The following is a 15,543-nucleotide window of genomic DNA, read 5'->3' on the forward strand; positions in this document are numbered from 1 at the left end:
TTCTCCTTTAAAAACAAAGGTCGTAAGAGGCATTTCCTGATATTTCTGTAAAAACCACAAAATAAAATAAAGTGCAAGGTTGTCTGTTCTGATCTACCATTGCATAGGCACTTTGGGAGGCTTTGATTCCACTTGCCCTTAACTGGAAAAGCTATAAAAAAAATGGACAAATCCCGTTCTTAGTCTAGTAAGATAAAATCTGTGTTGTATATTTGTAATCTGCAATAGGTACAAAGGTATCCCAGTCCCAAATGACCGGTCCAAATAAGCTTTAGTTATTGGTTTCTGATTTGCATTTACCATCCTTAACCAGTTTCGTGATTTCAATTAGCTGTTTTTTAGGTCCTTCTTCCCATATTTAGCTATTTGGTAGGGATTTTAAAAATCGATTTTTAAGTCACATTCATTTAATACATTTTTAATATAAACTAACCATAGTATTCTTGTTCCTTGATCGTGGGCAACGCAGTCTTTGATAATGTCTTGTGCAAACTTTGTGCCTTCTTTACTCCAGATGCCATACCAGACATTCAGGCTTATTGTACCTAATAGTGGGGCGAGTACACACCACTGCCTAATTTCCCGCCTTACCCTGAAACTGCCAGTGCACTCCCCTTCTAGCCCATAATGAACTCTTGTAGTCAAACGGCTATATATCTGTGAAAGATATATAATTATGTTGTTGGGAGCAACCATTAGAGACAGGGTATGCCAGAGTCTCACATGATTTACCAGCTCAAAAGCACTGGTTAAATCAATGAAACAAAGGTGTAGATGCTCTTTTTCATAAATGTGTATTTACTAATCAAAAGTTAATGAATTGTCCAATAGGGTATACACTCAAAATATCGAGTTTTAAATATCGATTTGTATTAATATCGAATTAAAAATATAGAATGGACACAATATCGAATGGACAGAATATAGACTACAAAAATATCGAAAAGAATAGCAGTAATATCGAATTCAAAATATAGAATGGACAAAATATCGAATGGACAGAATATAGACAACAAAAATATTGACTGGACAGAATATAGACAACAAAAAATATTAAATGAACAGAATATAGACAGCAAAAATATTGAATTTGAGGTAAGTAAGTTAATATCCATTTTTTAATATTATCCAATTTTTTAAAGTGTTTTTTATGTTGGTATATGTGTGAAAAGAGCATATTTATTTTATAATTTATTTTAATTAATTAATTTTATGGTATTTATTTTTTGCCTAATATAATTCTGTAGCGGGTTGTGGGTTTATAGGGGAATAGGTGAGAAGTAATTTAATTATAATTAATTAAATATGTTTATTTATTGGTATTTATTTTGAATTAATTATTAATTAATTGTTAATTATTAATTAATTAACATATAATTGGCAATTCATTTTAAGTAATTGATTAATTGATAATTATGTTATTCTATTAATTTATTTTCTGTAGTGGGTTGTGGGTTTATAGGGGACTAGGGTGTGAAGTAATTTAATTATAATTAATACAATTTTAAAAAAAATGTATTGGTATTATTTTGAATTAATTGTTATTTAAATTTTTAATTGGTAATTAATTAAAATATAATTGGTAATTCATTTTAATTAATTGATTAATTGATAATTATGTTAATTTTAATCATTTATTTTCTGTTGCGGGTTTATAGGGGATTAGGGTGGAAAGTAATTTAATTGTAATTAATTACATTTTTAAATGTATTTATTGGTATTTATTTTTAATTAATTGTTAATTATTTTTTAATTGCTAATTAATTAATTGTAAATTGGTAATTCATTTCTATTAATAGGTAATGATTTTTATTAAATATTTTTTATTTGTCTTTTTAATTGATTAATTATTATATTATATTAAGTTGGTAATTATTTTTAATTAATTTGTAATTGGTATTAATCTTTATTTAAAAAAATAATATATGAAGTATTTACTTTCCCTACTGTTGCACTCACTGGAGTGGAAATAGTAATTTTTACCACTACGCTATACAACACTTTCCCTACTGTTGCACTCTCTGGAGTGGGAATAGTAATTTTTACCCCGACGCTATCCAACGCTTTCCCTACTGTTGCACTCTCTGGAGTGGAAATAGTAATTTTTACCCTCCCGCTATCCAACGCTTTCCCTACTGTTGCACTCTCTGGAGTGGAACACTTGCCCTTGCCCTTCTTGCTAATGACAACATCACTTCATCCAATGTGATTGGGGCTAAGGTAGGTGATTCAAAGGTTATACATGTTTGGTTATATGGTATTTCCATGGTACCATCATTGCTGCTCATTCTTGCTAAAATAGGGGTTCTAGTTTCTGAGTTAAAGACCTGGCCAAAGTAGCTTATCCATTCTTCGGGTTGCACCAGGCTTTCAATTGTAGTGGTACAATTTTCTTTGAAAAATGGGTGGTTTATAGTCTTTCAAAATAGGTTTGAGTCTTTTGTATTCACAGCCGTAGAGAGTTTTTCCCAAGCATTTTGTTGAATTTCCAGCTTTCTGATATGGAATGTTTATATAAGAGTCTCTGTTTCTTAAGTTCATTATCTCTAGGTCTGATCTTTAATGCATTTTTTAATGATTGGTTTGCCTTGGTACATTGTGTGTCAAACCAACCAACTGTTTTTTTTGTTTTTTCCTACTCTCACTTTTCAATCCTCATGCGATTTCTGCCGTAATGTTACAGGAGAAACCCATAATCTGGTTATCAGTAAGGTCCACCCTATTACAGGCTTCTATATATTGTTTAGAGTTGTTAATTAGATCCTCCATGAAATCTTTTGGATTTACTCCTGGCCATTTAATGGATATACCATTTTCACCTAGGGTAGAAATAAAGGGGGCTAAACAGGGGCCGTTCTGATGGGTGTCATCTATTCTGATTGTTAGGAGGAGTGGATGGTGGTCACTGACACAAACTATTTTCACCTCCATGTTCTCTATTTGATCTTGGCCATGAGCCGAGATTAGAATGTGATCAACAATTGAACCTTGGCCATGGCCTTCAAAGGTCGCTAGTTGGGGTTGACCTTCAGGCACATACTGATCTGAGTTGTATTTAGACATTACTTCATTAACAGATTCACCATAACTATTATGGGGGAAAAGGAGATAACTATCCACACACGCATTTCCATATCGACAGAGGTTGCCATCTGAAATGCTAAATTTTTTGCTGTTGAAATCTCCTGCTCAAATCAAAAAATAATTACTTTTTATTTCTTTTAGAAATATGCCCAGCTCCCTCTCAATTGACAGTATTGCTTGGTTTCTGGTGTTATCAAAGATATTGTTATGAAAGTTGATTATTACAAAGCATTGACGATCAGAAAAAGAAAGCCACAAAAATTGAAAAAAAAGAAAGTCCGAATAAACTTTCTTTACAGACAGTGGACACGTTACTGATAGTAAGACTGCTAGGCCACCCTTTGCTCTTCCTTGCCGTGATGGTATTGCTTGAGTTTCCACGGTTAAAAAAAAATCAATATGGAACTGTTCTGTGTGCCAGGTCTCTTGTATACAGGTAATATCACAATCATTTAGAAAAGTAGGCCTTGTCTTATCATTCAGTTTCTTATTTATACCCGCAATATTACAATACACCCAAAAGAAATTCTATATTTCAATTTGTGTGCTAAAGGAAATCTCTCTAATGATGTCTGATCAAGGGGGTCAGAATCTTGAACCATATCCTCGTGTAGTCAATCTACATCGCTACATTGTCTAAGAGGTAAGAATCTATTAAACAGAGCCAGTGGTTCCCACTTTTCCATTTTTATAGGGCCCTGTCCAGAATGGCTCTAATTTATAGTATCCGGCTTATAGAAGTACCCTAGTTGGACCGCAGTGATGGTTGTATTCTGTTGGTTTACTAATATGTCCCACTTATTAGGTAGATCTTCTAACAGGGTCTTAACCATCTCTGGGTATAGAAAGGATACAACAACACAATCCCCTTTACATGTTTTTGGTTGTTTCCCCACCCAGGGTACTCTACTTACAATGTTAATGCATTGTGATTACATCATATTCACAATGATTATTAAACCAGAATACAGTCTGTTTTTCAATTCTTCCCAATCCTTGATAATACCATTCTTTAGTAAGCATGGGCGGAAAATCCGTTACGCTCGCGGATTTTGCGGATTTTTGGGAAATTCGCAATCCGCGAGATTTGCGAATTTCCCGCAAAATCCGCAAATTCGCACGCAGCGGATTTTTTTTGCGGCGCGCGGCGTTGGTGATACAATTTTTGCGGCGCGCGGCGTTTATCATCGTTTGCCGAGTTGTTTTTCTCGATAGTTTGCGAGTGCTGCGCCATTTTGGATCTTGCTGTGTGATCCCGCGGGAATTGGCGAGCGTGATTACGTCATCGCGGCTTGCCAGCGATAGTTTGTCAACGCGAGTACGGCGAGATCACGTCTCGCGGTACTTCGCAATTGCGAGATTTGAGATGCGGCGAGCAGCAAGAATCTCGCACAAGCGAAAATATAAAATTTGCAATTCTGCACAAGAAATCCACCAGCAAGCAGCATAAACCTTCTTGAAATGATGATTTTTATCTGAATAACTCCTTAGGTTGACATTTGCCTGCACTTTTTTAGCGAGGAGTCCATTTTGGGGGGGGGGGGGGGGGGGGGGTGGGAGGAAGGAAGTGCCCCACAGTCTTCAACTTCCTGTTCCTGTCCAGCAGGCTCCTCCCAGTGCTTTGTCCATCTCCTGGTCACTTTTCATTTGGATCTGGAGCTGGAAGGATTACTTTTTGTGGATGCTGCTGGATCTTTGGATTTGAGGCCTTTTTGACTTTCTTTGGATCACTGTTGGATTAGAAATTTTACAAGTAAGTTTGTTTGGGGCATTACAGTTGCTGCAACTAAAATTTTGGAATTTTCGATTTTTGGGCTGTTTTGGGGCCTTTTGCCCAGGGGTACTCAGTGGTGGGTGGACTGAGTCTTTCTGTGGGTTTTCTTGAACTTAAACATCATGGAGGGCATGGATGGATTGGGATTGTGCTGATTTTTCAGTGATTTTCGTTTTTTGGGGCTGTACTTGTGGCCTTTTCACCAGGGGTATTTGAGTCTAGCATGGGCCTAGTCTTTCTGTGGGCTGTCTTGAACTTAAACATCATGGAGGCCATGGATGGAATGGGATTGTGCTGATTTTGCAGTGTTTTTCGATTTTTGGGGGTGTTCATGGGGAGGGACAGGCCATGTGGCTGGTGGCCATTTTGCATTTTGAGTGCAGCTACAGGCACTGGCCATGTGCTGGCAGGCAAGTGGCCATTTTGAATGCAGGCTTTGTTGTTAGGCCTGCAACCATTTTGCCTACTTTTCAACCTTTATTTATGCCCAGGGGTGGTGAGTCTTGCATGGGCCTAGTCTTTCTGTGGGTTGTCTTGAATTTAAACATCATGGAGGGCATGGATGGATTGGGATTGTGCTGATTTTGCAGTGTTTTTCGATTTTTGGGGGTGTTCATGGGGAGGGACAGGCCATGTGGCTGGTGGCCATTTTGAGTGCAGCTACAGGCACTGGCCATGTGCTGGCAGGCAAGTGGCCATTTTGAATGCAGGCTTTGTTGTTAGGCCTGCAACCATTTTGCCTATTTTTCAACCTTTATTTATGCCCAGGGGTAGTGAGTCTTGCAAGGGCCTAGTCTTTCTGTGGGTTGTCTTGAATTTAAACATCATGGAGGGCATGGCTGGGTTGGGATTGTGCTGATTTTTCAGTGATTTTCGTTTTTTGGGCCTGTACTTGTGGCCTTTTCACCAGGGGTATTTGAGTCTAGCATGGGCCTAGTCTTTCTGTGGGTTGTCTTGAATTTAAACATCATGGAGGGCATGGATGGATTGGGATTGTGCTGATTTTTCAGTGATTTTCGTTTTTTGGGCCTGTACTTGTGGCCTTTTCACCAGGGGTATTTGAGTCTAGCATGGGCCTAGTCTTTCTGTAGGTTGTCTTGAATTTAAACATCATGGAGGGCATGGATGGATTGGGATTGTGCTGATTTTTCAGTGATTTTCGTTTTTTGGGCCTGTACTTGTGGCCTTTTCACCAGGGGTATTTGAGTCTAGCATGGGCCTAGTCTTTCTGTGGGCTGTCTTGAACTTAAACATCATGGAGGCCATGGATGGAATGGGATTGTGCAGATTTTGCAGTGTTTTTCGATTTTTGGGGGTGTTCATGGGGAGGGACAGGCCATGTGGCTGGTGGCCATTTTGAGTGCAGCTACAGGCACTGGCCATGTGCTGGCAGGCAAGTGGCCATTTTGAATGCAGGCTTTGTTGTTAGGCCTGCAACCATTTTGCCTACTTTTCAACCTTTATTTATGCCCAGGGGTAGTGAGTCTTGCATGGGCCTAGTCTTTCTGTGGGTTGTCTTGAATTTAAACATCATGGAGGGCATGGATGGGTTGGGATTGTGCTGATTTTGCAGTGTTTTTCGATTTTTGGGGGTGTTCATGGGGAGGGACAGGCCATGTGGCTGGTGGCCATTTTGAGTGCAGCTACAGGCACTGGCCATGTGCTGGCGGGCAAGTGGCCATTTTGAATGCAGGCTTTGTTGTTAGGCCTGCAACCATTTTGCCTACTTTTCAACCTTTATTTATGCCCAGGGGTAGTGAGTCTTGCATGGGCCTAGTCTTTCTGTGGGTTGTCTTGAATTTAAACATCATGGAGGGCATGGATGGGTTGGGATTGTGCTGATTTTTCAGTGATTTTCGTTTTTTGGGCCTGTACTTGTGGCCTTTTCACCAGGGGTATTTGAGTCTAGCATGGGCCTAGTCTTTCTGTGGGTTGTCTTGAATTTAAACATCATGGAGGGCATGGATAGATTGGGATTGTGCTGATTTTTCAGAGATTTTCGTTTTTTGGGCCTGTACTTGTGGCCTTTTCACCAGGGGTATTTGAGTCTAGCATGGGCCTAGTCTTTCTGTAGGTTGTCTTGAATTTAAACATCATGGAGGGCATGGATGGATTGGGATTGTGCTGATTTTTCAGTGTTTTTTGTTTTTTGGGGCTGTACTTGTGGCCTTTTCACCAGGGGTATTTGAGTCTAGCATGGGCCTAGTCTTTCTGTGGGCTGTCTTGAACCTAAACATCATGGAGGCCATGGATGGAATGGGATTGTGCTGATTTTGCAGTGTTTTTCGATTCTTGGGGGTGTTCATGGGGAGCGACAGGCCATGTGGCTGGTGGCCATTTTGAGTGCAGCTACAGGCACTGGCCATGTGCTGGCAGGCAAGTGGCCATTTTGAATGCAGGCTTTGTTGTTAGGCCTGCAACCATTTTGCCTACTTTTCAACCTTTATTTATGCCCAGGGGTAGTGAGTCTTGCATGGGCCTAGTCTTTCTGTGGGTTGTCTTGAATTTAAACATCATGGAGGGCATGGATGGGTTGGGATTGTGATGATTTTGCAGTGTTTTTCGATTTTTGGGGGTGTTCGTGGGGAGGGACAGGCCATGTGGCTGGTGGCCATTTTGAGTGCAGCTACAGGCACTGGCCATGTGCTGGCAGGCAAGTGGCCATTTTGAATGCAGGCTTTGTTGTTAGGCCTGCAACCATTTTGCCTACTTTTCAACCTTTATTTATGCCCAGGGGTAGTGAGTCTTGCATGGGCCTAGTCTTTCTGTGGGTTGTCTTGAATTTAAACATCATGGAGGGCATGGATGGGTTGGGATTGTGCTGATTTTGCAGTGTTTTTCGATTTTTGGGGGTGTTCATGGGGAGGGACAGGCCATGTGGCTGGTGGCCATTTTGAGTGCAGCTACAGGCACTGGCCATGTGCTGGCAGGCAAGTGGCCATTTTGAATGCAGGCTTTGTTGTTAGGCCTGCAACCATTTTGCCTACTTTTCAACCTTTATTTATGCCCAGGGGTAGTGAGTCTTGCATGGGCCTAGTCTTTCTGTGGGTTGTCTTGAATTTAAACATCATGGAGGGCATGGATGGATTGGGATTGTGCTGATTTTTCAGTGATTTTCGTTTTTTGGGCCTGTACTTGTGGCCTTTTCACCAGGGGTATTTGAGTCTAGCATGGGCCTAGTCTTTCTGTGGGCTGTCTTGAACTTAAACATCATGGAGGGCATGGATGGATTGGGATTGTGCTGATTTTGCAGTGTTTTTCGATTTTTTTTGTGCTGTATAACTGAACTGATGTTCCTCTGTCTTCCATTGTTTTTAGGTGCACAAGACTCAAGAGAACCACCAGTGCCAGAAAGAAGTCCTGCAGCGGTGTGTGTGTGCAGCATAATGTCACGCGACGTCACGTCTGGCCTCAGACAACTCTACAATTCGTGCAACTGCGGCCTGCTGTCTGACCTGCTCTGAAGAAGATGGCCCCAAAAAAAGGTCTCCGTAGCTCCTCTAGCAAGAAAGTTGCTAGTAAGGAGCAGAAGAAGCAAGTTACCAAGGAGGCTGGTGTGCCACCCGCCACGTTTTTTGGGAGCAAAAAAAAAAGTACGCCTGCAGCAGCAGGATCTGCTGGGGACCAAGCTGGGAGCAGCACCCCTGCTCCATTGGGTTCAGTGCCTCCACCACCACGCCAACTTAAGTCAAAGCCCTTGAGTGCTTCAGAGGCAGTCAGTGTACTTCTCCAATCACCATCGACCAGTGATGTTGGCTCATCGCAAGAAAGTAGCAGCAATGTCCCTGAATCAACACAGGTTGTTGTAACTCATCTGACAAGTGTTGAACAACCACAGCCGCAACAACAACACCATGTGCAAGTACACGCCCAAGTACATGTGGAAGGAGAGGCAGCAAAAGGAGATGCGCAAGCAGAGGTGCGTGGAGGGTCACAAGTGCCCACAATAGTTGTTCCTCCCGAAGTAGGGGCACATCAGGAAATCGACAATGAAGCCGAGGTATCATTGGAAGCCACTCCTCCTGATGATCATTCATTGTCTTCCACATCCCTAGCAAGGAAAAGATCAAGGGGGGTGTCTACATCTTCTTCAAGCCCACCTCCTTCTGATGATACGGATCCAGCTTGGAAACCACCACTGCGGTCTGAGAGTGAGGCACACCATGATCTGACAAAGGTACCTAAGCGTAAAAGGAAGGTCGTCGAAAAACTCATACCTATGGAGTGTGATGAGGCTCAACAAGAAGTGACAGATACTGCTGGTGATGAAGCCTCTCACGATGACGACGAGCCAGTCATCACAAAGGTCACTGCAGCCCCACCGGGCATGCAGCAAAGAGACATTTTGACCCTATCCCGAGAAGCTGCTGAGCGTGATGATGATGTCGACGAGGAGGCAATGGAAATGGAAACACAACAATCATTAGATTTGGAGTTAAGTAGTACTCCAACACCTACCGCTTCCATATTTCTAACTCGCAACAAGGGACCTACATCCACCTCGACCTCAATTCGTGGTGGTGAAAGTGCAAAACGTACTGAAGTTCGGCAATCCACATCCTCCACTTCATCTGGCATTAGCAGCAGGACCACCACCACCAGTATCGCCGCCTCCTCCGGCCCCCAAAGACATTTCAAGTCTGCAGTTTGGGACTTCTTTAGTGTTTGCCCAAAAAATGAAACCGTAGCCATTTGTAGCATGTGTAAGCTTCGAGTTAGTCGTGGTAAGTTGGGTTCCAACTATGGTACCGGAGGCCAGAGAGGTCATCTTGAAAGAAAGCACGCTGTCAAATGGTTTGCACACCTACAGGCGATCAAGGAAGCCCGAATTGCACGTAATGCTGTTTCATCTGATGATGACGAGGAGGAAGAAGACGATTCAAACACTTCACTTACACCCAGTACCCCTGTCAGCAGCAATATGAACGCAACCACCCAATGACGCGTCTGTATAACACTAAGCTGGCTAAAATGCTAGCTCTGGACCTTCTCCCTTTTTCTTTTGTAGAAGGGGTTGGTTTTCTAGAATTAGTGGCAGCGCTCTGCCCTAAATGGAAGGTTCCTAGCCGGTTCTATTTTGCCCGAGTTGCGGTTCCAGCACTACATGAAGATGTTCTGAAGGTGATTGGGGCAGCTTTGCAGAAGAATGCTGTTCACACTATACATCTGACAACAGACATGTGGACCAGTGGCGCAGGCGCTGATTACATGTGCATCACTGCACACTGGGTCTCTTTTTCAGGGGCTAAAGCAAAGCTAAACGCAGGTGTTGACACGGACATTGTTTTTAAAGCTGCTCGGAAACATGCAACACTAGCCATGTTTGGTTTGGAGAAACGTCACACAGCAGAAAACATTTTGGATGTCTTTAACACAAAGGTCCTTAACTGGCTGTCCCCACTAAAACGCCGGTTTGGTTATGTTTCCACGGACAATGGCGCCAATATAGTTAAGGCCATGAGGGACGGTTACTATTTCAGAGTGCCGTGTTTGGCGCACTGTATAAACCTGGTTGTCCAAAAATTCTTGGGTAATAAAGGCAGTGCAGCGTACAGTGTATTGGACACCTGCCGAAAAATGTGCAAGCATTTCAGCCATTCTTTTAAGGCCCGGAAGCAGCTGAGGAGCCTGCTATATCAACGTAAAATGCCAGTGAAAGCACTCATCCAGGAGGTGGTAACACGTTGGAACTCAACCTTCTACATGCTTGAGCGTCTGTATGAGCAGTATACGGAACTCGATCAATATTTCCTTACAGAGGGTACAGAGGAGCTGAGGATGGGTGGGCCGCAATGGAACATAGTTCAAAGCCTGACACGCATGCTTCGTCCTTTTGAGTTCTTCACGCGTGCAGTCAGCAAGGAGGACTCTAATTTGGGAAAAGCTATCCCTTTGTTGTACATGCTGGAGGACCAACTGAAGGAGGTGTGTTCTGTGTTTGAAAAAGATGACAAAAACCAAGACTCTTTGCTTCTGGCTGAGAAATTATTAGAGCTCCTACAAGGTGATGAACGTCTTAAAAAGATCCACTCAGAAGAGCATTACATTTGTGCTACTATTCTGGATCCACGCTACAAAAAGGCGCTGGCTGGCCAAGCATTCTTTCCTTTTGATGATCAACATGTTCCAAAGTACAAACGTTGGCTAGCCTTGTCAGCCAAGAGGTTTGAAAGAGAACGGCTGGAAATTGAAGGAAATGGCAGTACATCAGCAGGCCATCCCCAGTCAAAACAATCCACTTCTGCACCTGTGGCTGTGGCACAAGTGACCTCTCAGCCGTTAAAGACACCGGCAACCGGATCATCTGCACGAGACACAACAGAAACATTGGAGGCTGAAGAGGATTGGCTAGCTCTGCGTGGGTTTGGTTCTCAAAAGGTCATAGGCACAGCAAGAGCTAAGCAAAGTGGAGGAACCTTGGAAGAGGACCTTGAGTCGATGGTGAAGGACTATCTGAATGACTCAACAGAGGTGTATGTTAATTCTGACCCATTGGCGTATTGGCATGGGAAAAAAGAATTGTGGCCACAGCTCACCAACCTGGCTTTAAACTACTTGTCTTGCCCACTCGCAAGCGTGTCTTCTGAACGGGTTTTCAGTGCTGCTGGTGGCATTGTAACTCCCAAACGGAGCCGCCTCTCGCCCAAAAATGTGGAGAGGTTAACAATGATCAAGATGAATCAGCACCTCATACCACCAGATTTCAGAGTACGAGAAAGCGTGCCGGATGAAGAGGAGGTGGCCAGCAACATAGTTGAGGGAATTTCTACTCTGTCAGGTGACACTGAGCTCACCCTGCCTGAATTCGCAGAGTATGATGACGAAGCCTTATTCTTATTCCTGGACCGTGATACCGAGCCCTGAAAATGAGACAACGAATCAATAACTTTCTTTTCGTCCCTATTCACTTTTATTCCTGTGTGTCTGTCTTTCTTTGTTGTGCACAGTTAATATAACTTTAATCACCTAATCACAAAAACAAGCCCATCAGCAGAACTGTCTTCACTGGTTTGCTAATTGATTTGAAGTTGCCGCAGTCTGCATTCCTCAGGTTCACAAGTTCAGAAGAACATGCTCCTCTATCCTCCTCCTCCAGACTCCTATTTCCATCAAACCAGAGGGCTGGTTTACGCCCAATGAAGAAAGACTCAGCACTTGTGGGGGTGTTGTTGTACCTCTTTGCAGGTGAGTTGACGGCTCTGGGACCATTGTTGGGAAGCTCTAATACCGGATAAAAGTGTTTTGGACCAAATCCCAGGCGGAAAATGTTTTGTGTTTTTGATGACTTGCTTGCCTATGAGGTGCTCTTAGGGGGGCTTCCTGGTGTTTGTGGGTGAGTTTCGTGGTCTGGGAGCACTACTGGGACACTCTAATCTTGATTGCATTTGCTTTTCAGGAAATCCGTCGTGGCAACCCCGACTTATGGCCTAGCTACGCAGCGCGTTTGGACCGAAGGCCGAGAAATATTGCAAGTATGACATTTTGCTTTTGGCCTGTTTGGGGGTGTTATGCTTCTTGGCGGGTGGGTTGGCGGGTCTTGGGGCATTCCTGGGAAGGTCTAATACCGGGTAGAAGTGGTTGGGACAAAATCCAGGCCGATTTTTTTTTGGCTATTTCTGACATTTTGCTCAATGTAGCGTTTTCGGGGGCCTGTTTGGGGGGCTTCCTGGTGTTTGTGGGTGAGTTTTGTGGTCTGGGAGCACTGCTGGGACACTCTAATCTTGATTGCATTTGCTTTTCAGGAAATCCGTCGTGGCAACCCCGACTTATGGCCTAGCTACGCAGCGCGTTTGGACCGAAGGCCGAGAAATATTGCAAGTATGAGATTTTGCTTTTGGCCTGTTTGGGGGTGTTATGCTTCTTGGCGGGTGGGTTGGCGGGTCTTGGGGCATTCCTGGGAAGGTTTAATACCGGATAGAAGTGGTTGGGACAAAATCCAGGCCGATTTTTTTTGGCTATTTCTGACATTTTGCTCAATGTAGCGTTTTCGGGGGCCTGTTTGGGGAGCTTCCTGGTGTTTGTGGGTGAGTTTCGTGGTCTGGGAGCACTGCTGGGACACTCTAATCTTGATTGCATTTGCTTTTCAGGAAATCCGTTGTGGCAACCCCGACTTATGGCCTAGCTACGCAGCGCGTTTGGACCGAAGGCCGAGAAATATTGCAAGTATGAGATGTTGCTTTTGGCCTGTTTGGGGGTGTTATGCTTCTTGGCGGGTGGGTTGGCGGGTCTTGGGGCATTCCTGGGAAGGTCTAATACCGGGTAGAAGTGGTTGGGACAAAATCCAGGCCGATTTTTTTTTGGCTATTTCTGACGTTTTGCTCAATGTAGCGTTTTCGGGGGCCTGTTTGGGGGGCTTCCTGGTGTTTGTGGGTGGGTTTCGGGGTCTGGGTGCACTGCTGGCTATATATACTTTACTTTGCAAGAGGTTTGAAGCAAATCCATGGTGGCAGAGGGGAGTAAGGGCCTAGCTGCAGAGCGCGCGTGGAGTGATTTGGGAAATTTGTGAAAAATTGACTAAGTCCCCATTTTTGTACTTTTGCTCTTTGGCTGTTTGGGGGTCTTCTACTCGTTTTCTCCTGGGTTGACGGCTCTGGGGCCATTGCTGGGAAGCTCTAATACCGGATAAAAGTGTTTTGGACCAAATCCCAGGCGGAATTTTTTTTGTGTTTTTGATGACTTGCTTGTCTTTGAGGTGCTCTTAGGGGGGCTTCCTGGTGTTTGTGGGTGAGTTTCGTGGTCTGGGAGCACTGCTGGGACACTCTAATCTTGATTGCATTTGCTTTTCAGGAAATCCGTCGTGGCAACCCCGACTTATGGCCTAGCTACGCAGCGCGTTTGGACCGAAGGCCGAGAAATATTGCAAGTATGAGATTTTGCTTTTGGCCTGTTTGGGGGTGTTATGCTTCTTGGCGGGTGGGTTGGCGGGTCTTGGGGCATTCCTGGGAAAGTCTAATACCGGGTAGAAGTGGTTGGGACAAAATCCTCGCGGAAAAGCCTTTTGGCACTTTTTGTAACTTAGGGTTCGTTAGGGTTAGCCCTAGCAGCAGGATTGCATGTGTTTCGGGGTGTTCTAGATTTTTGCAACTGAGTTCTGGGGTCTTAGAGCACTCGTGAGAATGTGTAATTTTGGTTGCAAGTCATTTGAAGAAAATCCATGGTGGGAAAGGGGGGATTTGGCATAGTTAAAGAAAGCCTTTGCCACTATTCTTAACTTAGGGTTCGTTAGGGTTAGCAGTATTTCTATTGCATGTGTTTGAGTGGGGGGGATTTCGAGTCTTGGAGCGATGCTAGCTATGGCTACTTTTGCTTGGTTGCTTGCAAGTGGTTTGAATGCAATCCACGGTGGGTAAGGGGTAATTAGGAAGGGGGTACTTCGGCCTACTTTTACTTTCAAAGTAAGTTTTGTCACCAGTTTTCTGCTAGGCCTCGTTTTTTGAGATTTGATTGGGGGTCTTCTACATTTTTGCGACTGGCTTTAGTAAGGGTCTGGGTGGGAGCACTGCTAGGAAGATCTAATTTTGTTCTAAAACACAGTTTACAGTACACCTAGCTTGAGGGGAAAGATCCGCGACATTAATTTGCTCATACTTATTTATCCTTCAAAAGGTGATTCAGAGTACGCACTTTCAAAAATATTGTACTGTCTACTAGGAAAATCAAATTGTGACTTTTTGCACTCCACAGCCTACATACCTTATATTTATTTATCAGTGGTGTTGTAATATCATATCACTTCCTGTTTTTCGTTGAATAATTACAGGCCGGGTTTCAGTCTCTGCAATGGGGAAAAAAGGATGGAGTCAGGCTTCACAGTAGCGAGCCACAATTCAGCATCAGGCAGGCAGTGGACAGGGTGTCTTCTGGTGACCAACATCGATGGACGAAGCGTCGGCTGCAATGGAGGAGTGCCGCTAATAAGAGGATTTTTTTTCTGCAGGCAACTTACTTACCACTTCCAACAGGACCACTACAACCACATAGATACAGTATCCCTTGCCTTTTTCTCTGACTGTGACTGCATTTCTTGGATCTCTCTCTGCTTCTAAATTGATCCCTTAACACATCACTTAGTCCACTCCACTATCACATCTGCACCACACATAGTCATTTGTAAGTGCTCCTACGTAATTCGCAAGTCGCAGCACGCCGCCAGGCCGTAGAGGACTGGGATGGCCCCAATGATGAAGCATGTCACCAAGGGGCAACCCTGGTGAGTGAGGGGACACCTAGAAAAAAAGCTATTTCTCCTTTTCTATCTACTATACCTTCGAGACCAACCCCACTGAGTGTTGTTGTGAATGGATTTATAGTGACCAGCAAGGCTCTCGGGTATCTGGCTACAGAGACCTTATGTTGAATATCGTTATCAATAATTCCACACAGGCCCTGTACTGTCACATTCTTTCTTCCACAGTTGTCGAAAGTACTACTTACTTTTCACTGACATGCATGCAGTAGTGCATGCACTTTCAAAGATTGATGGATAGGTTTGTACCCAAAGAATTGTTCATGTTCAATTGTTTGTCTATGCTGTGCTTTTTTTACAGGGTGTCTTCTGGTGACCAACATCAATGGACGAAGCGTCGGCTGCAATGGAGGAGTGCCGCTAATAAGAGGATTTTTTTTCTGCAGGCAACTTACTTACCACTTCCAACAGGACCACTACAACCACATAGATACAGTAT

The sequence above is a fragment of the Lissotriton vulgaris genome, chromosome 3_1 (genome assembly GCF_964263255.1).
Source record: "Lissotriton vulgaris chromosome 3_1, aLisVul1.2, whole genome shotgun sequence".
NCBI lineage: Eukaryota > Metazoa > Chordata > Amphibia > Caudata > Salamandridae > Lissotriton > Lissotriton vulgaris.